The 22039-nt window shown below is 47.1% G+C and overlaps 2 protein-coding genes across 2 annotated transcripts in view; both read right to left on the bottom strand.

Annotated features, from left to right (window-relative positions):
• Nucleotides 1-3004, bottom strand: part of ARPC1A (actin related protein 2/3 complex subunit 1A) — a 41067-nt gene extending 38063 nt beyond the window's left edge. The window contains exon 1 of the mRNA XM_054497166.2: nucleotides 2873-3004. The gene's annotated coding sequence lies outside the window, so the exon portion shown is untranslated. The remainder of the gene's footprint in view (nucleotides 1-2872) is intronic.
• A 14735-nt stretch (nucleotides 3005-17739) lies between these two features.
• Nucleotides 17740-22039, bottom strand: part of LOC129041678 (myosin-16) — a 71965-nt gene continuing 67665 nt past the window's right edge. Inside the window, exon 43 of the mRNA XM_054497113.1 lies at nucleotides 17740-18118. The gene's annotated coding sequence lies outside the window, so the exon portion shown is untranslated. The remainder of the gene's footprint in view (nucleotides 18119-22039) is intronic.

The raw sequence follows: 22039 nt of genomic DNA, 5'->3' as shown, positions 1-22039 counted from the left end.
CATCCTCCCACTTTAGCCTCCTGAGTAGCTGGGACCACAGGCATGCATCACTATGCCCTGCTAATTTTTTAATTTTTTGTAAAGACAGGGGTCTCCCTATGTTGCCCAGGCTGGTCTCAAACTCCTAGGCTCAAGTGATCTGCCCACTTCAGCCTCCTAAAGTGTTAAGATTACAAGCATGAGCCACCGTGCCCGGCCCCCACCCCTTTTCTTTATCTATCACTGAGTACAGAGTCATTCTGATGTACAGCTAGCCATGGGCTCTGAAGCCGAGGCTGGGTTTGAACCCTGGCTTTTGACACCGACTAGCTATGAAACCCTGGGCAAGTCACTTGATATCTCTAAATCTCATTTCTTTCTTCTGTAAAGTGGATATACCACTGACATCACAAGGAGAATTAAGAGACATGTGAAAGCAAGTAGTACAGATCCTAGCCTGAAATACATGCCAGTAGGTTCCCTTTCTTCTTTTGACCCAAGACCTTTTTTTTTTTTTAGATGTAGTTTTGCTCTTGTTGCCTAGGCTGGAGTGAAATGGTGCGATCTCAGCTCACCGCAACCTCCGTCTCCCGGGTTCAAGCGATTCTCCAGCCTCAGCCTCCCAAGTAGCTGGGATTACAGGCACATGCCACCATGCCTGGCTAATTTTGTATTTTTAGTAGAGACGGGGTTTCTCCATGTCGGTCAGGCTGGTCTCAAACTGCTGACCTTGGTGATCCACCCGCCTCAGCCTCTCAAAGTGTTGGGATTGCAGGCATGAGCCACTGCGCCTGGCCAACCCAAGGCTTTTAAACCAACCATAGAACCCACCAGTTAGTTTCCTCTGAGCTTGGAAACGTTGACATATGCTATAAATTCTTGGCCCTACTCCTTTGGAGCTTGAAAGTATTCACACAAGTGGGCATTTCTGTCCCCTGTTTAGGGTGTTTCCAAGACCGTGATTCACCTAGTTCCTAATCACTCTCATTAGCCAATCTAGCAACATCAAGTACTCCAACAAGGTCACCACACCCTCCTCAACATTCAGACAGGCTCCAGTCCAGGCACCAGCCTCACCAGCAGACCATTTTAAACTTCTTTATATAGGATTTGTTTCAGCATTGGATGAGACAACTAGATCAAAGTATCGCCACTCCGCGTCCAAAATAGGAGTTTTCCAAAATGGTCCCTTCCTTTAACTGTGATTAACAGATGAACTCCAGAAGATCTCTGAATACTTTGTGGGAGAAAATAGCCATATAAGCTGGGTGTGGTGTCTCACACCCAAAATCCCAGCACTTTGGGAGGTCGAGGGGGGAGGATAGCTTGAGCTTAGGAGCTCCAGACCAGCTTGGGCCACATATGGAGACCCTGTCTTTACAAAAAATACAAAAAAAAAAAAAAAAAAAAAAAATTAGCCGGGCGCAGTGGCTCATGCCTGTAGTCCCAGTTACTCGGGAGGCTGAGGCAGGAGAATCGCTTGAACCCAGGAGGTGGAGGTTGCAGTGAGCCGAGATCACACCACTGCACTCCAGCCTGGGTGACAGAGTGAGACTCTATCTCCAAAAATAAATAAATAAAAATAAATGAAAATTAGCCCAGTGTGGTGGCACATGCCTGCAGTCCCAGCTACTCAGGAGGCTGAGGTGGGAGGATCTTTTAAGCCCAGGAGGTTGAAGCTGCAGGAAAAAAAAAAAAAAAAAAGGAAGACAACAGGCACAGTTACCCACTCCCTAACAGGACAAAAACACCTTCCTGACTGATGCCCCTCCTTTGTTTTCAGATACCTGAAAACCCAGGCCCTATGTGAAACCAAAAAACTAGATAAAATTGAGGAGAGAGGGCAGAACTAAGATAATCTCGGCAATTTAAGCTATGAGTTGACATAGACAGAAGGTTCCACAGCTGCAGGAGAACAGATGGCTTTATAATCAAAGATTCTAAGCTATAACTGATTTAAGTGCCTATCATGTTCCCAGGAGTGTTGTAAATACCGGGATGGGGCCAGAAACATAAATAAGGCTGACACCATTCTGGTCTTCAAGTCTGGAGGGTTGGTGTTTGGGGAGAGTGGAGGAGGCAGAAAAGGAAAGGAAGACGGATATGCATAGAATGCCCAGAAGCAGTAATAATAGCTAATATTTATTGATCACCTACTCTGGGCCAGGAACTATTCTAAGCAATTTATGCAAATAAGCTCACTTGATTCTTAGCAAAACGGTAAGAATCTTTTTATTGCGGATGAGGAAACAGGTGCAGAGAAGCATCTTCCCAGGATCACCCAACAAAGTGGTGGTGCCAGGACTGGCATAAAAGATTCCACTAAATGAATAAGAGCGCCGAGAAGGGTGCAATTTTGACTTGGGGGAAGGCGGTACTCATGCAGGGAAATCTTAAAGAACTCGGGAGAAGGTTCTTCTCGAGATCGGGAAGGTTCCCCAATAACCGAAGGATTGAGGGCTGCCCTAGAGAGCAGGCAAACATCCTATGGGCGCCTACTGTATGCAGGGATCGACTCTAGACGCTAAAGAGATGAATAGTCCCGCGGGTCGCTCGATTACGGGAGATCCTCCTACTTGACACAATTTTAGAGACGGTGACAAATGACCCCAAGCAGAGGTGCAAGTAGGACCCTGGGGGCGCAGAAGGGGCCGTTAATTCGGGCATCGGAGGCGGGCATCATCGGACATCCTGAGAGAAGCTCCACGGGATCCACGGAGAAAGGGGATCCCCGCCCCCTCAGGAGGCCCCGGCAGAGAGACCCGGCCGCGCCTCAGCCTCGGGGCCCCGCGGCCTAAGCCCCCGTCTCACTGCCCCCGCGGGTCCAAGTCCGGCGCCAGGCCTGGACAAAAGAGGCCGACAGGGTGAGACGCTCGCCCCTGCTGGCAGTTACCTGGGATCGGGGGAGTCCGGACGGGCTCGGAGCGGAGGATTCGCGGACTCTGGGCAGTCGACGCGAACAGGCTCCGGCGGGCGCGGGCGGAGGACGGAAGCCCAGAGGGAGCGGCTGACAGATCCCGGAAGTGGACATGGCGCCTGCGCGTTGCGGCCTCGCGGGCGGTCCGCGCATGCGCACAGGTCGGGCGCGCAGTCTGGGGCTAGGCAGGCTGTAGTGGAGGAGGTACGCGGTCCGATCGGCGTGGTACTGTCGGCGGCCTTTCAGAGGAGATGCTTCCCCACGGAACGCCTGGCAAGTGCTGGCGAAGGGGCATGGGCGTCCCACTCCGTTCCTTAACCAATTTCCTCACGATCGCGAGCCGAAGTGTGGCGCTTTGGCAGTTTCGCAAGTTCTTTTGTCAGGAGATGAGTGACTGAGGATTGGGGGTCTTTGGAGCTCTTGGACCTGACGAACGGTTAAGTTTTTCTCCCTTCAGAGAGCCAAGGTCAGAGCCAGTCTACCTCAGCGCTGCTCCCTGCAGGGAGCCTCCGCCCCCGCCGTGCTCCCTCTGTGGAAAGCCCCTGAAGCCCCCCAGGAACATTTCTCGACCCTTCCTGGGGCAGAATCACTTGTTCCCTGCTCCCAAGATGGCGCCGCAGGGAAGAAAGGATTGGGGGAACTTGGCAAGGCCCCCAATTCACAGAGGACAGAGCCTGCCCCGCAGATGCAGCTTCCAAGAAATGCCCTGATCCCCACTTGCAACCAGGCTGCTGCCCTTGAACCCGTAGAAATTCTGGAGCGGCCCCAGCCCCCACAGATGGGTCTAATCGAGAGCTTTTCTTTTTTCTTTCTCTTTTTTTTTTTTTAGACAGATTCTCGACCTGTAACCCAGGCTGGAGTGCAGTGGCGCGATCATAGCTCACTGCAGCCTGGAACTCCTGGGCTCAAGCGATCCTCCCGCCTCAGCCCCCCGTGTAGCTGGGACTACAAGTGCACACCACCATGCCTGGCTAATTTTTATTTTTTGGTAGAGACAGGGTCTTGCTGTGTTGCTCAGGCTGGTCTTGAACTCCTGGGCTCAAGCGAGCGTCCCTTTTTGGCCTCTCAAAGCCCTCAGATTACAGGTGTGAGCCACTGTGCCTGGCTAATTTTTATATTTTTTGTAAAGATGAGGTTTTCCTATGTTGTCCAGGCTGGTCTTGAACCCCTGGGCTCAAGCGGTCCTCCAGCCTCTGCTTCCCAAAGCGCTGTGAGCTCCCCTGCCGCCCCGCGCCGTGCCAGGCCAACCAAGGGCTTGTCTCCTTCCCTTTGGTATTGTAAGGTGAGGTTTACGTAGGTGTACTTGTCAAACTCTCAATTTCAGACCCGCTATGTTCTTTTTGAGACGGAGTCTTACTCTGTCGCCCAAGCTGGAGTGCAGTGGCGCGATCTCGGCTCACTGTAACCTGCGCCTCCCGGGTTCAAGCGATTCTCCTGCCTCAGCCTCCCGAGTAGCTAGGACTACAGCTGCGCACCACCATGCCCAGCTAATTTTTGTATTTTTAGTACAGACGGGGTTTCGCAATGTTGGTGACGCTGGTGTCTAACTCCTGACTTCAGGTGATTCCGCCTGCCTCAGCCTCCCAAAGTGCTAGGGTTACAGGCGTGAGCCACCGTGCCCTGCCAGACCCGCTATGTTCTTTGGAGTTAGGGCAGGGGTCCCCAACCCCTTGGCTGCTGACGGGTATTGGTCTGTTGCCTGTTAGGAACCCATTGACACATGAGGTGAGCAGGGCGAGCCAACGAAGTGCCATCTGTATTTACAGCCGCTCGCCATCTCTGGCATTACGGCCTGAGCTCTGCCTCCTGTCGAATCAGTGGGGGCATTAGATTCTCATAAGAAAGTGAACCCTATTGTGAACTGCATATGCGAGGGATCTAGGTTGCATGCTCATTATGAGACTCTAATGCCTGATGATCTAAAACCACCCCACCCCTCTCCCCCGGCCCCTGCCCCCTTGTCCGTGGAAAAATTGTCTTCCATGAAACTGGTCACTGGTGCCAAAAAGATCGGGGACCACCGAGTTAGTGAATCCAGCTGTTCATGGAGCACCGCTTCACTGAAAGTCTGATTTTAACTCTGACCCGTGGTTACAAAGTCTTTGGTCATAGGGTAATCGAGCAGATAGTGCAGAAAGATCATTGTAAATTCATTACCCCCTCCAAGAGACAGCTTGGGAAAGGGAGGACAGCAGGTGTGGAAAGCAGGGATTCCTTGTGTGTCTGCAAGTTACATGAACCAATTCCCAAGTATGTAGAGGAGTTTATGAAGATCCCACCTCTTTACAAGGAACACTTACTGCTTTGATGGAATTTATAATCTGGGTAGATGAGAGTAACACATGCAAATTAATACCAGACTTTATGATAAGTGACAAGAAATGTTAGCCCTAGAAAAAAATAACAGACATTTACTATTATTAATCTCTGGTTCTGATTTGAAACAGTATTTTGCAATTTAGCCTAACCAAAGCTTACCATTTGATGCATTTCACTTTTTTTTTTTTTTTTTTTGAGATGGAGTCTCACTCTGTCACCTAGGCTGGAGTGCAATAGTGCGATCTTGGCTCACTGCAACCTCTGCCTCCCCGGTTCAAGCGATTCTCCTGCCTCAGGCTCCTGAGTAGCTGGGATTACAGGTGCATGCCACCATGCCCAGCTGATTTTTGTATTTTTAGTAGAGACAGGGTTTCACCATGTTGGTCAGGCTCGCCTCGAACTCCTGACCTCATGATCCTCCCGCCTCGGCCTCCCAAAGTGCTGGGATTACAGGTGTGAGCCACCAAACCCGGCCCACTTCATGTTTTATGAGTCATTCCAGATGGTAGAATCTTAGCTCTAAGCGGGGCTCTTCTGTAATTGAAGAAAAAGAAAAATTTTCACACTTGAGGATTTTTTTTGTTTTGTTTTGTTTTGTTTTGAGACGGTGTCTGGCTCTGTCACCCAGGCTGGAGTGCAGTGGCGTGATCTCAGCTCACTGCAACCTCCACCTCCCTGGTTCAACCGGTTCTCATGCCTCAGCCTCCTAAGTAGCTGGGATTACAGGCGCACGCCACTACACCTAGCTAATTATTGTATTTTTAGTAAAGATGGGATTTTGCCATGTTGGCCAGGCTGGTTTTGAACTCTTGGCCTCAACTAATCCACACACCTTGGTCTTCTAAAGTGCTGGGATTACAGGCATGAGCCACCACGCCTGGCCTGAAACCTGAGGGTTTTGATACAAGGCAGGGAGGGTTGGGGGGCTGGCCTCCTGCTCTGGCCTTACTGGTTATACCATCGTGCCCTGCTATAAAAGCCAACCATCAGGGTTCTAAGGAGGGTGAGTTACTTTTAGTGTTTGTTTTTAAGGCATGTGTGATGTAGTAGCCAAAATGCAGACTCAGCCTTTTAAAAAATTAGTATCATGGGTGAGGGGCAGCTGTCTGGGCTGGTGGCATGCGGGTAAAAGGATTTACAAGACAGTTGTAGATAAAGGCAGATTTGTTAGAGAAAGTAGGAAGATACGAGAAGGCAACAGGCAGAATCAGCAGAAGAGCAGCCGACTGCAAAGAAAGGCTTGCTGGGGATTTTATGGAATAGTGTTTATGCTGTAATCGTTGGGTGCAGGAAGATTGTGAGTTATTTGTGCAGGAGGGCTATGTGTCTGGACCATGAAGAATGGCAGACTTGTAGTTTACCTGCTTCTTTTTGCTTTCCCCTGCTCCCACCATCCTGACTCCTTTTCCCTAGTTAGACTTAACAATTAGTGCCAGGGAAGGTGGTACTTAGAAGTGGGCAATGGAAGGGAGGGAGGGGTTGGACACTACCGTGGGCTGATTTTGTTTGCTTTGCCGATTGGATTGGAATTGGAATTGAGTTGAATTAGAATTTGGTCAAGATTCAAGTCATCAAATATTTAACAAATACTCACCAAGTGCCAACTACTGTGTTAATAAGAGTAGAGTAAGATCCTTCTGTTCTCAAATAACTTAGAGATTAGGATATGACCAGTCCGGAAATTATTTTATCTTGTTTTATAGACCAGGGATGCTGTTAAAATAATTTTAAATACAAGGAAATGCACAATACCTTGAACCTGGAAGGTCCTGGTTAACATTCGTTGAATCAAAGTGCGAATGAACGAAAGAAAACAATTTGGATGTCAAAGGACACAGAGGTTACTGCTAGTTGAGAATGGAAGGTGGGGCTTATATAGACACATCAGGAACATAATCCATCATAGTTTAGGAAGGTTACATGTTTGTAAAGGCATAAGGATTTCCTTCTCAGAAGAGCTTGATTTAATAACTGGAATGTGGAGTTGGAGAGTAAGAAGATTGTTTCTTGCTTGTTGTGCCAACAGCTGAAATGGTGAACAGTTACTGCAGATCTTCCAATAATGCCTGCCATCTAGTCACCAAAAAAACTGTTGGAAATACTGAATCAATGCCAGTAAAAGCTATAAACAAACAAAAGGACAAAACTATTAATGCATTTTCTGTGTTATTAGTTAACAATAATCCTTATGCTTTAGATATTGTCCTAATTGCTGGGTATGGTCCCAGTGAGGAAAACTTCCTATGGAAAGGATTTTGTACAGTTCAATACAGGTGAACTGAAAAATGCATGTGGATTTTTCCACTGCTCACTCAGTTCATTTCCATAGGACAGAGATGGGACCAGTCACGGGATGTTTAGGGGCACAGGGTAGTCCCAGGTGGTGTGTATAAATAGCATATTATCACAAATACCATACTTGTAAGACAAGCACACAAGCATACTTGGGAATTCCCTGTATTACTTACCTAATTTGATAAATGAAATCTGTAACCCATGAACCTGTAAATCTCCTCAAGGCCAGAGCCACTTAGACATTTTGTTACCGACACATTTTTCCATGTTATGCAAGCTTAGATTATTTTAATAAAATCATTCTGGAGCCATCCAGCACCCTCATCCACCAGTCATTTCATTAGCATAGAGAGAGACACTTATCACTCCAGAGATTGCAAAGGTCTTAAAAGCTCCTGTGTGAGGAACTGGGAGCTAACACCAAATATTATAATAAAAGATGTTTCAGTTACTGATGGACAAGTACAAGGTGTGTGGGAAGGGGCACAGAGCTTCCATGTCCTCTCTGGGCACACCACCCTCCCCGCACCACCACGTGTTCTGTAACCCAGATGCTCTCCAAACCTCATCATTTAAGGTTTTTATGGATGTTCTATAACGTAGGCATGATTGATTAAATCACTGGCCATTGGTAATTGAAATAAATCTCCAGCTCCTCTCATCCCTGGGGGTGGAGGGGTGGGACTGGAAATTCCTACCCTCTAATCACAGGGTTGGTTCCTCTGGCAATTAGTTTCATTCTGGAGCCATCTAGCACCCTCATCCACCAGTCATCTCATTAGCATACAAAAAGACACTTACCACTCCAGAGATTCCAAGGGGCTTAAAAGCTCCTATGTGAGGAACTGGGAGCTAAGACCAAATATTATAACAAAAGACATTAGGCTGGGCACGGTGATTCACAGCCTGTAATCCAGGCACTTTGGGAGGCTGAGGTGGGTGGATCACCTGAGGTCAGGGATTCGAGACTAGCCTGGCTGACACGGCAAAACCCTGTCTCTACTAAAAATACAAAGATTAGCCTGGCGTGGTGGCAGGCGCCTGTAATCCCAGCTACTGGGGAAGCTGAGGCAGGAGAATCGCTTGAACTGGAGAGGCAGAGGTTGCAGTGAGCTGAGATCGCCCCACTGCACTCCAGCCTGGGGGACACAATGAGACTGTCTCAAAAAAAAAAAAAAAAAAAGATGTTCCTCTCACCCCTGTTGTACAGGATAGTATAACAATTTTAAAAGCTCTGTGTTAGAAACCAAATATATATTTCTTTTTTTGTTTTTTGAGATGGAGTCTCGCTCTGTCGCCCAGGCTGGAGTGCAGTGGCGTGATCTCGGCTCACTGCAACCCCCGCCTCCCAGGTTCAAGCTATTCTCCTGCCTTAGCCTCCTGAGTAGCTGGGACTATAGGCGTGTGCCATCACGCCCAGCTAATTTTTTGTATTTTTAGTAGAGACGGGATTTCTCCATGTCGGCCAGGATGGTCTCAAATGCCTGACCTCAACTGTTCCACCTTGGCCTCCCAAAGTGCTGGGATTACAGGTGTGAGCCACTGTGCCTGGCCTATATTTCTTATTATGTCACACTTGGATCATTTTATGTGTCAACTTGACTAGGCCACAGGGTGCCCAGATATTTGGTCAAACAGGATTCTGGGTGTTTCTGTGAGGATACTTTTGGGTGAGGTTGACTTTTAAATCAGTAGATTGAATAAAGCAGATTGGCCTCCCTAATGTGGGTGGGCCTCATCCAATCAGTTGAAGGCTTGAATAGAACAAAAGGCTGACCCTCTCCTGAGTAACAGAATACTCTCCTTCCTGATGGCTTTTTTTTTTTTTTCTCTCAATCCTGGAGCCAATCCAAGGTCAATTGTTGCACTTACTTCGTGTTTCTTTAGTCTAATCTGGAACAGATCTTCACCTCAGTGTTTTTTTTTTTTTTTTTTTTTTTTAGAGATGGGGTCTTGCTGTGTTGCCCAGGGTAGAGTGCAGTGGCTATTCACAGCTGTGATCATAGCTACTATAGCCTCAAACCCTGGGTTCAAGTGAGTTCTTTGAACTAGAACATTGGCCTTTTCTGGTTCTGCAGAAGCTTCCAGCCTTCAGATTTGAACTGGGACACTGGCTCTGCAGATTTTGCACTTGCCAGCCTTCATAATTGCGTGAGTCAATTTTCCATCTCTTTATGTCTCTATATAATATCTCCTATTTGTTCTGTTTCTCTGGAGAATCCTGACTAGTATAACAGGTATTTCCCTAGACTCCCCATCCTTGGAGGGCCCCAGACCCCTGAAAGTACTGCTTAGGGCTGGACACGGTGGCTCACACCTGTAATCCCAGCACTTTGGGAGGTCGAGGTGGGCGGATCACCTGAGGTCAGGAGTTCAAGACCAGCCTGGCCAACATGGTGAAACCCTGTATCTACTGAAAATACAAAAATTAGCTGGGCATGGTGGTGCACACCTGTAATTCCAGCTATTCCAGAGGCTGAGGCAGGAGAATCTCTTGAACCTGGGAAGTGGAGGTTGCAGTGAGCCGAGATGGCACCATTGCACTCCAGCCTGGGCGACAGAGCAAGACTCCTTCTCAGAAAAAAAAAAAAAAAAAAAAGTACTGCTTAGGCTCTCAGCCACCTGTTCTGGAATCACCAAGTAGCCCTTGGGGTAAAACAGTCCTACTGATGGGCTCACTCTCTTACGTACTCTGTTCTCCTGGACATTGACTTGGTAGGTATTTACTACCTCATCAGTGCTCTCTTATCTTTGAGTAGATATTTTGTATATTTTGCCCACTTTTCTAATTATCACTAATGGGAAGGTTGTCTGTTGCCCCAGTGCTCCATTATCAGAATCACTCGGCAAGTAGCCATTAAAAAAAAAAAAAATCCCATTTGTCCATTTCAGTTTGCTAAATCTTATTGCATTTAATTATCTATCTTTAACTCACTATTATGTTGTTGTTTGCTTTACTGTACATGTTAGTTGCAGATTGGGGAGAATATCTAATTCTCATTCAATAGAGTGCATATCATTGTGTACTATTGCAAACGTAATCACCATGGAGTTCATTAAGTGTTAAATAATTAGATAATTCATGTTTAAATGTTTATATTATGCAGAAATGTTTGGAGGATTGTTTTATAGATGTTTGAGAGGGTTTTAGTGATATTTGGAGAAACTGGAGTTTCTGCACAGGCTGGGAATACATTCCTATTTTCTCATTTAAAATAACTTCATATAGGCTTATTTGATCTGAGAATTGTTTTCAGGAATGAATTAACCTGGGAGGATCGTAGTTCTAATTGTAGCATATAGCGTACCTCTGTTTTGCATGCTTATATCACAAATGTATTTGTAGGCTTCTTACCATATCACGGTCCCAAGGAAGATGTTGACAAAAGCCTCGTAATCCCCCGCCTGGAGAGAAGTTAACCAATAGAAGAGTGTCTCTAGGAGGAGATTTAAAGCGGTAGAAAATCACAAGTCTAATGGTTATTTTTATAGGAACCCTGAATGAAATAGCTGGTTTGCTCATGAGCGTAACCATTCTTGCTTGATTCTTACTTCTGCACCCAGACCTTAAGTGCAAGTGAGCCCAAGAATATTGGCACATCCACACCTGCCCTCTAGGTGGTCTCACAAGCTCTTGGCTTCAGCCACCACCCATAGACTGCCAACCTGCAGATCTCGGTTTGTTCCTGACCCCTGTTAGTTCATACTGCTCCTGAGACTCTCCACCTGGTGTCTCATCACCTCCCACCTCAGTTCAACTGATGTCAAACCTGATGTTTCCCTCTGCTCCCCACCTCAGATTCTGCTCTCCTCTACCTCTCAGACCGAGGTATCATCATCCACCGCAGATTGATTAATGGCCCCCAGGAAGTTAGTTACCAAGTCATAGCACCTCCACCTCCTATGTATTTCTTTTTTTCCTTAAAAACTTTCAAACCTACAGAAAAGTTGCAAAATATGTGAGAATAATGAATATCAATATACCTGTTTCCTTAAATTTACCACTTGTGAACATTTTGTCACATTTGCTTTCTTTCTCTTTCATATATATATATATTTTTATATATGTATCTGTGTAATAGTGATATTATTATTTGTTGAGTCATTTTGTAAGTCACAGACATCATGAGACTCTTCACTCATACTTCAGTATGTATCTCTGGAGAACATGGAACTTCTCTTTTACAACTGTAATACAATTAAATTTAGGACATTTAACATTAATTCAATGTTATTTACTATAATAATAAATATGTTAATTACAAATCTTAATATAACAAATTAATATGTTAGTTATAAGTTTATATTCAAATTTCACTTGTGCCAATAATGCTTTTTTTTACTTTAAAAAAAAATTTTTTTTTCATTTTTCGGACAGTCTTGCCCTGTCGCCCAGGCTGGAGTGCAGTGGTGCGATCTCAGCTCACTGCAGCCTCTGCCTCCAGGGTTCAAGCGATTCTCGTGCCTCAACCACCTGAGTAACTGGGATTACAGTTGTGGGCCACTATGCCCGGCTAATTTTTGTATTTTTAATAGAGACAGAGCTTCACCATGTTGCTCAAGCTGGTTGCAAACTCCTGGACTCAAGTGATCTGCCTGCATCAGGCACCCAAAGTGCTGGGATCACAGGTGTGAGCCACTGTGCCTGGTCAATAATGTCCTTTCTAGCTTTTTTTTTTTTTCCCTCAATCCTGGAGCCAATCTGAGATCAATTGTTGCACTTAGTTCTTAGGTTTCTTTAGTCTAATCTGGAACAGTTCTTCACCTCAGTCTGTTTTTTTTTTTTTTGAGATGGGGTCTTGCTGTGTTGCTCAGGGTAGAGTGCAGTGGCTATTCACAGGTGCGATCATAGCTACCACAGCCTTGAACTCCTGGGCCCAAGTGACCCTGCCTCAGCCTCCCAAGTATCCCAAGTAGCTGGGACTAGAGACAAGGTCCTCAGCCTTTTTTTTTGTTTTTGGCTTTTGTGAAATTGGGAGTCATTTTTTTTTTTTTTTGAAACGAAGTCTTGCTCTGTCGCCCAGGCTGGAGTGCAGTGGTGCAATCTTGGCTCACTACAACCTCCGCCTCCTGGGTTCAAGCGATTCATGCCTTCTGAGTAGCTAGGATTATAGGCGTGTGCCACCACACCCGGCTAATTTTTGTATTCTTAATAGAGACGGGAGTTTCACCATGTTGGTCAGGCTGGTCTTGAACTCCTGACCTCGTGATCTGCCCACCTCAGCTTTCCAAAGTGGTGGGATTACAGGCATGAGCCACTGCACCTGGGGAGTTGGAGTTGGGAGTCTTAAACAGCCCACACCAGTTGTTTTCTAGAATGTTGGAGTTGGGAGTCTTAAACAGCCCACACCAGTTATTTTCTAGAATGTTCCTTGATGGAAGTAGACACCTTAATCAAGTGATCAAAGTTGACATCACGAACAGAGTTTAGGTTGACATCATGTGTCTTCCAGTGTGATGTAGTAGGTGAGATACAACTTCACCTACATTATATACAGGACCTGAATCGGATCATGAGGAAACCTTCAGACACATCTCTTTCACCCTTAGAATAAAGTCTGCACTCCATAACAAGTCACAGAGGTCTCTGTGATCTATCACCTTTGTCTCTGACCACATCGTCTATGTGGTAGACACTGGCTGCCTACACACCTTTCCCTACTTGGCTTCCCTACTTTTGTTCTGGTGGCTCTCAGGGAAGCTAGGCTCTCCCCAAGTCCAGGGAATGAACCACCATTGGTCCACGTCTAATGCAGCAAGCCCATTCCCACTTGCCGCTAATTGGTTTTGGGATAGCCGTGTGCCATCAATTTCTGCCAATCAACACTCACAAGTTCATTTCATGGGGAGCTGCTGGAAAAAAATGTACTCCTTGATAAAAGGATGGCAAGTTCAGGCCGGGCACAGTGGCTCACGCCTGTAATCCCAGCACTTTGGGAGGCCGAGGCAGGCGGATCACAAGGTCAGGAGATCGAGACCATCCTGGCTAACACGGTGAAACCCCATCTCTACTAAAAATACAAAACAATTAGCCGGGTGTGGTGGCGGGCACCTGTAGTCCCAGCTACTCGGGGGTGGGGGCTGAGGCAGGAGAATGGCGTGAACCCGGGAGGTGGAGCTTGCAGTGAGCCGAGATCGTGCCATTGCACTCCAGCCTGGGCACAGAGCGAGACTCCGTCTCAAAAAAAAAAAAAAAAAAAAGAGATGGTAAGTTCTCGGCTCACTGTAAGCTCCGCCTCCTCGATTCATGCCATTCTCCTGCCTCAGCCTCCTGAGTAGTTGGGACTACAGACACCCGCCACCATGCCTGGCTAGTTTTTTGTATTTTTATTAGTGACGGGGGTTTCACTGCATTAGCCAGGATGGTCTCGATCTCCTGACCTCGTGATCTGCCCGCCTCGGCCTCCCAAAGTGCTGGGATTACAGGCGTGAACCACAGCGCCTGTCCATTATCTTTTTACTGGCTTAAACATGGCAGGGGAAGATATGATGCCTATTGCTGTGGCAATCACCTTGACAGGCCCAAGGATGCTGCAGGATGGAAAGGTGGAGACCTGGCGCTTTCACACCGCACTCATTCTGAAACCATCTGCCGGGGCAGGGTGGGGTGTGTGTGTGTGTGAGATTGTTGAATGTCTCTGCCATGTATGCCATTGTTGGCTCAGTGTGCTGCCACCTGCAGCCAAGCACACTCATAGCTGACACACCCTACCTACCTCCTCCTGCTCTCCCACTCTTCCTTCCCACAAGCCCTCTCTCCCCTGGATGCCTAACTCCTACTCACCCTTAAGCTTCAGCAGAGACATGACTTCTTCCAGACACATTCCTTTATCCTCCAAGACTGGGCCAAGTGCCTCTCCTGTAGCACCCTGTACCTACTCCTACGGGAGCCTTTCTGATCACCAGACCTAATTCCCATAATGCATTTCTCCCTTCAGTCTGGTTACTTTATTGCTGCCTTATTTAAAGTTGGTTTTTAAAAACATCTGTAGGCCAGGCACAGTAGCTCACACCCGTAATCCCACCACTTTGGGAGGCTGAGGCGGGCACATCACCTGAGATCAGGAGTTCGAGACCAGCCTGGGCAACCTGGTGAAACTAAATCTCTCTAAAAATCTCTACTAAAAGTACAAAAATTAGCCAGGTGTGGTGGTGGGCGCCTGTAATCCCAGCTACTTGGGAGGCTGAGGCATGAGAATCACTTGGACCTGGGAGGTGGAGGTTGCAGTGAGCTGAGATTGTGCTGGAGCTGTACCCCAGCCTGGGCAACAAGAGCAAAACTCCGTCTCAAAAAAACAAACAAAAAACATCTGTAGAGGGAAGTTTTATGGAAGTATTACTGCAAAGCTACAGAACACATTTTTTATTAGCCTAAGCCAGGGCTTAGGAAGAAGTGGAAAGAAGAGTTCCTTATAATAGCTGACAGGTTCCCTTTTAGCCTTTGATTCAACCATAACTCAAGGTTGACCTTTTCATGACAAATCCCTAGCCGGAGGACAAGTGTTGAAGTCCTACGGAATGCTAAAAGAAACTGGGCAAGTGTCTAATTGCAAAGTCACACTGCCGGGAAAGTGGAACCTGTATCTGTCTGACTTCAGAGTGTACAGATTTGACTTATGTAATTATAGAGGTGAAGGCTGGAGCAAAGTAAGGGCAAAATGCAGGGACATCCATTCTCCTTCAATATTAAGTGGGACTTTTAAACCATGATCATGAGCACAATGGCTCACACCTGTAATCCCAGCACTTTGGGAGGCCAAGGCGGGAGAATCACTTGAGCCCAGGAGTTCAAAGCTAGTCTGGGCAACATAGTGAGACCCCATCTCTACAAAAAACAAACAAAAAAATCAGCTGGGTGTGGTGGTGTGCACTTGTAGTCCAAGTTACTTGGGAGTCTGAGATGGGAGGGTCCCTTGAACCTGGGAGATTGAGGCTGCAGTGAGCTATCATCACACCACTGCAATCCGATCTGGGCAACACAGTAAGACCCTGGTTTTGGTTTTGTTTTGTCTCAAAACAAAACTAAAAACTGGAATGGGCTGCATTTTTTCACTGAGAAGGTTCACGTAGAAGTTGGATTATCATTTTTTTCAGGGATATTATGGAGGGGAATCCCCAGCTGCTTCAGAATTGGTCTAGATGCCCTTTAAATGCCCCTTCCAGCCCTAGAATTTTGTAATATACAATTCTAAGATTCTGTGATTTGGTGTCTCCTGGGAAATCCATACACAGCAGTTAGAGACCCTGCCACCAGAGGGCAGTGTTATCACATTTGGTCCAATTGCATAGACGGAACAAAAGTTCCCTCCAGGGCTCCGACTAGAGAACGCCCAGTTGTTTATTTTTTTGAGATAGGGTCTCGCTTTGTCACCCAGGCTGGAGCGCAGTGATGCAATCAGAGCTCACTGCAGCCTCGACCTCCCGGGCTCAAGTGATCCTCTTTCTTCAGGCTCCCAAGTAACCGGGACTACAGGCGTGCACCACCATGGTTGGCTAATTTTTACATTTTTTGTAGAGACAGGGTCTCAATATGTTGCCCAGGTTGGTCTTGAATTCCTGGCCTCACGTGATCCTCCTGCCTCGGCCCCGCAAAGTTCTGGAATCACAGGAATGAACCACCTTGCCCGGCCGAGAGTGCCAAGTTCAGAACTATCACAGGGGTGATGTGCCCTTGTGTGAAGGTGGAGAGGGACCCACCAAAGAAGTAGTGTTCCTCTCTCCACCACCCCAGACAGTGATTTCTGCCTGCCAACAGATTGGAGAGAGGTCAGAATGCTGGAAGACATGCCATTCCCAGAGAGCCAGTGTGTTCTGAGGGCTGGGAACTGGCAGGGAACCCTCCCTCATGGCGCTGCCCCCACCGCAGCTCTCCAAAGACTAGGAGGGCAAGGAAAGGAAAGGGTCGAGGAGTATTAGAAGATCACAACGGAAACCCTGCCACATGAGGGAAGGTTGACGGACTCAGGAATGTTCAGCCTAGAGAAGAGAAAAATTGTAGGGACCTATCTTGAGAACTGACTTCCATTGAAGGTTGTTCTGCAGGGCTTTGGGTAGAAACACCAGGTCAGCGGCCGGGGCCAGTGGCTCATGCCTGTAATCCCAGCACTTTGGGTGGCTGAGGTGGGGGGATCACCTGAAGTCAAGAGTTTGAGTCCAGCCTGGCCAATGTGGTGAAACCTCGTTTCTACTAAAAATACAAAAATTAGCCAGGCATGGTGGCGCATGCCTGTAATCCCAGCTACTTGGGAGGCTGAGGCAGGAGAACTGCTTGAACCCGGGAGGCGGAGGTTGCAGTGAGCCGATATCGCGCCATTGCACTCCAGCCTGGGTGACAGAGTGAGACTGTCTCAAAAAAATTAAAAAAAGAAAGAAGTAGCAGGTCAGCATGCAGATGCCACCAGGGGGCAGGTCTCGTCTGGATTGAAGGAAGAACTTTCTGGCAATGTCAGGAAGGACACTACCCTGGGAGGCAGCTCATTCTTTCATTTACTCTATATGTGTTTACTATGTGCACACTTCAGCCCTGGCAGTCTCTAGTTGCTGAGGATATAGTAGTGAACAAAACAGCTAACTGCCTGCCCTCACGGAGCTGACCCACTGGTGTCTGGACATCCTGGGAGATGAGGTGGAACGTGCAGGGGCCATGTGGAGCATTAGCTTGGATGGGCTTGACCTGCTCCGGAGATTCCATAACTTTCTTGGCTTTAAGAAACCTAGTTTGTTTTCATTTCTCTGATACAGACTTTCAAAATTTGGAAAGAACTTCACCAAGACTGTATTGTTTTCATGGTTTCCAATAGAAGCAAGCCTGTGAATTAGTATACAGGGATGCAACAAAACTTTTTTATATGGCAGTGGTAAAAATTGCCTTTGGATAAGTCTTAGGAAAACAAAATTTCTCCATTTAAAAACAAGCTCTAAGTCTAGTGTAGTGGCTCATGCCTGTAATCCCAACACTTTGGGAGGCTGAGGTGGAAGGATTGCTTGAGCCTAAGAATTCAAGACCTGTCAGGGCAACATAGTGAGAACCCATCTCTAGAAAAATAAAAGCCTGGCAAAGCTGCACGTCGGTACTGCTACTGTACTGTACTGGAGGCAGAGGCAGGAAGATTGCCTGTACCCAGGAGTTCAAGACTGTAGTGAGCCATGATTGTGCCACTGCACGCCAGCCCGAGCCGCAGAGCAAGACTCTAAGAAAGCAAAGAAGCTCCAGTTGGTCTATTTTTTTGAATGTTTCTTTTATTTAAGCTATATTGGGACATTAACATTGTCAACATGAGGAATTCTTTGTAGAGAACAGCCGGGTCACAGACGTTACATATTCCGTCCTTGACATGAACATGTAGGAACTCAACTGAAACACATCCATCATTACTGTCATCCAAATGCTTACTGCCGTCCCAGAGAAGCCCCACTCATTTTCATTCCTCTAATGGCGGGTTTTACATTCCCAAGCTCATTTTCCACCACAGCCCTCTTTATTCCTCACCACCTTTCTCTTCCTGGCTTGCACTTTCTTTTGCATAGTAAACATTTTCAGGACAGACCCAGTTTTCCATTTTCATATTTTTTCCCTCTCAATGGACTGCAGTTGAGATCTGTATTACCCTGGAAAGAGAGAGAAAGAGAGATAGTGAGCAAGGTGAGCAAGTCCATGTGGGTCAGAGCTGGGAGCTCTGACATCTTTGCTCCTGTCTTGCTGGAAAGACAGCTCCCTGGGATGCCTAGGAAGCTTCTGCAAAGGCTTCCTTCCTAGTAATGGATACTGTTGAGTTATACCTAGCTTGTTCTGCATGAGGTTTTGAGGGTTTAGAGACACCTTTGGGCATAATGTGCCCATACAAGTCATTGAGTGGGCTCAGAGTGTAGTGCCCTGGGATACAGAGCTCTCCCTGAGAGCCTGCCTGTGATGTGTCACAAGGGGTTTTGCTATTGTGATGTGACCATCTTCCAAAGAAAGAAAAGCTACTTCACGTCACATCCCACAAATGGATTTTTAAAATTAGTAAGGTTTCCTTATGGAGTTTATGGAATACTTGTACCCAGTAGAGCCATTCACAGCCTCACCCCTGCCCACCCAACCCTGCTAGCTTCATCCCCCATCGCGCTGCAGCTCTCTGGCCTCATCCTGAGCCCATCTACTCCAGCCAGCGTGTGCCCTTGCGCACATCCCACCTTTGCACTTTTCTGTGTGTTGGGCCTTCTGTCTGGAATTCCCTTCTCTCCTCTGCCTGGCGAAGGATCGGTTTTATTTATTCTCTTAAATGTCTGTTAAAATATTTTATTTTTATGTTTTTAATTTTTTCCTTTTCAGTTTTAATTTTTTTTTTAAATTTTTCTGGAGACGGAGTCTCGCTCTTGTTGCCCAGGCTGGAGTGCAATGGCGCAATCTCGGCTCACTGCAACCTCTGCCTTGCAGGTTCAAGCAATTCTCCTGCCTCAACCTCCTGAGTAGCTGGGATTACAAGGACCTGCCATCATGCCTGGCTTATTAAATAAAAACAAAATGGACGGATCAGGACATGGAGAGTAGACCCCAGAGGCACAGCCTCATCACCTCTGGGTGCCAGTGACAGGATGGCAGCCTGATGGCATGGAAGTAGATCCTTGCTGTGACAGAGCAGTTGTACCAGGTCCAGCCAAACCAGGGCAGGGGACCTGCTTTAAAGGATGTCTAATCCTAGAGCCTAAGACTCCTAGTGGAAGGAGCTGAACGGCCTTCTGAGTCTGGGTGTGCAGGAAGCCTCATGAGTAGTTCCCACCTCGGTCAGAGCTCACTGGGAGGGATCCCTTTCAGGTTTTTGCCCTGAAAGGAGATGGTTACACATTAATGCAGAGACAAGCTTCTGATTTCCTTAACTTCCTGACCTAACCATTATTTCAGGGTTAGAGAATTCAGAAAAAGATTCTGTGCCCCATATTTTATCTCCTCCCTAAGCAAACGGTCAGATAAAGTTCAGCTTCACATCAAAGTTCAATGGGGTTATCGCTTTTGGCCAAAACCCAAACTGACCGCCATTAGTGAAAGACAGCGAATCATAACTGAGCAGGGAACCTTACCCTCCTTACTAGGGGCTGATTCAACAAGATGTTGATTCAGTGAGGCCAGATATAATTCCCAGAAGCCATGGAGGTCGGTGCTTAGGGTTCAGCCCCACCCCACCTCCCAAAGTGAACCAGTCTTTGATTTTTTGCTGCCCTGATTAATCCCACACAGAGGGCAACCATATCAATCTCCACAGTAACTTCAAATAAAAGATAACTTGCCTTTTCATAGCACAGGGCGTGTGTGACCATGAGCAAGTCACCAAACTTCTCCAAGCTCATTTTCCTCACCTGACAAATGGGGATATTTATACCTACCTTGTAGGCTAGAAAAGAGAGTGAAAAGCATTTTCCATGCACTTAGCCACCACCACGCTCATTTTTTACATTTTTTTGTAGAGATAGGGTCTTGCTATGTTGCCCAGGCTGGTCTCGAACTTCTGGCCTCAAGTGATCCTCCCGCCTTGGCCTCCCAAAGTGTTGGGATTAGAGGCGTGAGACACTGCGCCCAGCCCTTTCAGTTGCCTTTTCTTTCTTAGCACTTGGCTCTTGTTAGAGGAGAAACCTCCACACCCTGGCTCCATGTATCTGGGTGGTTCTCAAACTCAGTCACACATCTGAGTCACCTGGAGGGCTTGCTAAATCACAGATGCTGGGCCCACCCCCGGAGCTGCTGATGCGGTAGGTCTGGAGCCAGGCCTAAGAATAGGCATTTCTAAGAACGTCCTAGGTGACACTGATGCTGCTGGTCCCAGGACCATGTTTTGGGATCCACTCCTCCAGAATCACATTCTGTGCCTTACTCCTCACTTTCCTTTTGCTTCTGTCCATGGGAAAAGGAGTGATTGATCTTGTTTTTGGAATAAGGAACCGGGAAGGCAGAGCTGAGCCCCATCTAATCTCTCCTTTTAGATCTATTCCCAGGGATGATGGGTTTTCATCGTTCCTCTCCTGGGAATAGTGGCTGCTCCCCAGGGATCAAGCCTGCATTTGTTCAGTCCTGCAGGTTTTTTTTTTTTTTTTTTTTTTTTTTTTTTGAGACAGAGTCTTGTTCTGTCACCCAGGCTGGAGTGCAGTGGCGTGATCTCGGCTCACTGCAACCTGTGCCTCCTCCTGGGTTCAAGCAATTCTAGTGCCTCAGCCTCCCAAGCAGCTGGGATTACAGGCGTGTGCCACCACACCTGGCTAATTTTGTATTTTTAGTAGAGTTGGGGTTTCAGGTATCTTTAATTTTGAGGCAAACTACGAGGATGCCTATGGTGGACACACGTTAAAGCCACATCCTCAATCTAGAATTATGGCATAATAAAACTGGTATTTGGGCCAGGCATGGTGGCTCACGCCTGTAATCCCAGCACTTTGGGAGGCCGAGGCAGGCGGATCACAAGGTAAAGAGATTGAGACCATCCTGGCCAACGTGGTGAAACCCCATCTCTACTAAAAATACAAAAATTAGCTGGGCATGGTAGTGCGCACATGTAGTCCCAGCTACTCGGGAGGCTGAGGCAGGAGAATTGCTTGAACCTGGGAGGTGGAGGTTGCAGTGAGCCGAAATTACACCACTGCACTCCAGCCTGGTGACAGAGCAAGACTCCCTCTCAAATAAATAAATAAATAAATAAAAACTGGTATTTTGACTTTTTTTTCTTTGACATGGGGCCTCGCTCTGTTGCCCAGGCTGGAATGTAGTGGTATGATCATAAATCATTGCAACCTCAGACTCCTGGGCTCAAGGGATCCTCCTGTTTCAGCCTCCTGAGTAACTGGGACTACAGGTGTGCACCACCATGCCTGGCTAATTTTTTTTCTTTTTGTAGAGACACGGTTTCACTATGTTGCCCAGGCTGGTCTTGAACTCCTGGGCTTAAACAATCTTCCCACCTTGGCCTCTGAAAGTACTAGGATTTACAGGCACGAGCCACTGTGCCCAGCCTATTTTAACTTTTATGTATTTATCTCCAATATTTTTCGTCCTTGATTAGTTCTGAATTAAGGGGAATAAAGACTACTTTAAATTGTTTCCTTAAAATCCCACCTGCACTCAGTGTTCAAGAAATGGTAGCTGTGATGATAATTATCATTTTCTTAGTGTTAGAGACCTGAATTCAACCAGGATTGATGAAATCTCCAGTGAAGAATGATATTGTGGGGGACATGAAAGATAACACACATTGCCATAAGCTTGTGGACGTCCCTGTGACTGTGTACTAAGCACCTAGGTTCCAAGGCTAGTGTCAAGTGGCATCACACTTGGGAACCGCCCTTCTGTGCAGATGGGGGAACATCAGGTTGGCCAGCACCTGTGATACAGGTGAACAGCACCCCACCCGAGGGCTGTGAGACTCTAGAGGAGTTTTGCAGCTGAAGAGGGAGGGGAAGAGCTTTGGGGTTCCTGTTGCATGAGACTGGGTGTGACAAAGACTGGAGCTGGGGAGCAGGGGGAGTATGGCTGGGTCACATAGTACCAATACTAGGAGCAAAGCC

The sequence above is a fragment of the Pongo pygmaeus genome, chromosome 6, assembly GCF_028885625.2.
Source record: "Pongo pygmaeus isolate AG05252 chromosome 6, NHGRI_mPonPyg2-v2.0_pri, whole genome shotgun sequence".
In the NCBI taxonomy this organism is placed as follows: domain Eukaryota; kingdom Metazoa; phylum Chordata; class Mammalia; order Primates; family Hominidae; genus Pongo; species Pongo pygmaeus.
This window is presented reverse-complemented; position numbering and strand designations above follow the sequence as displayed.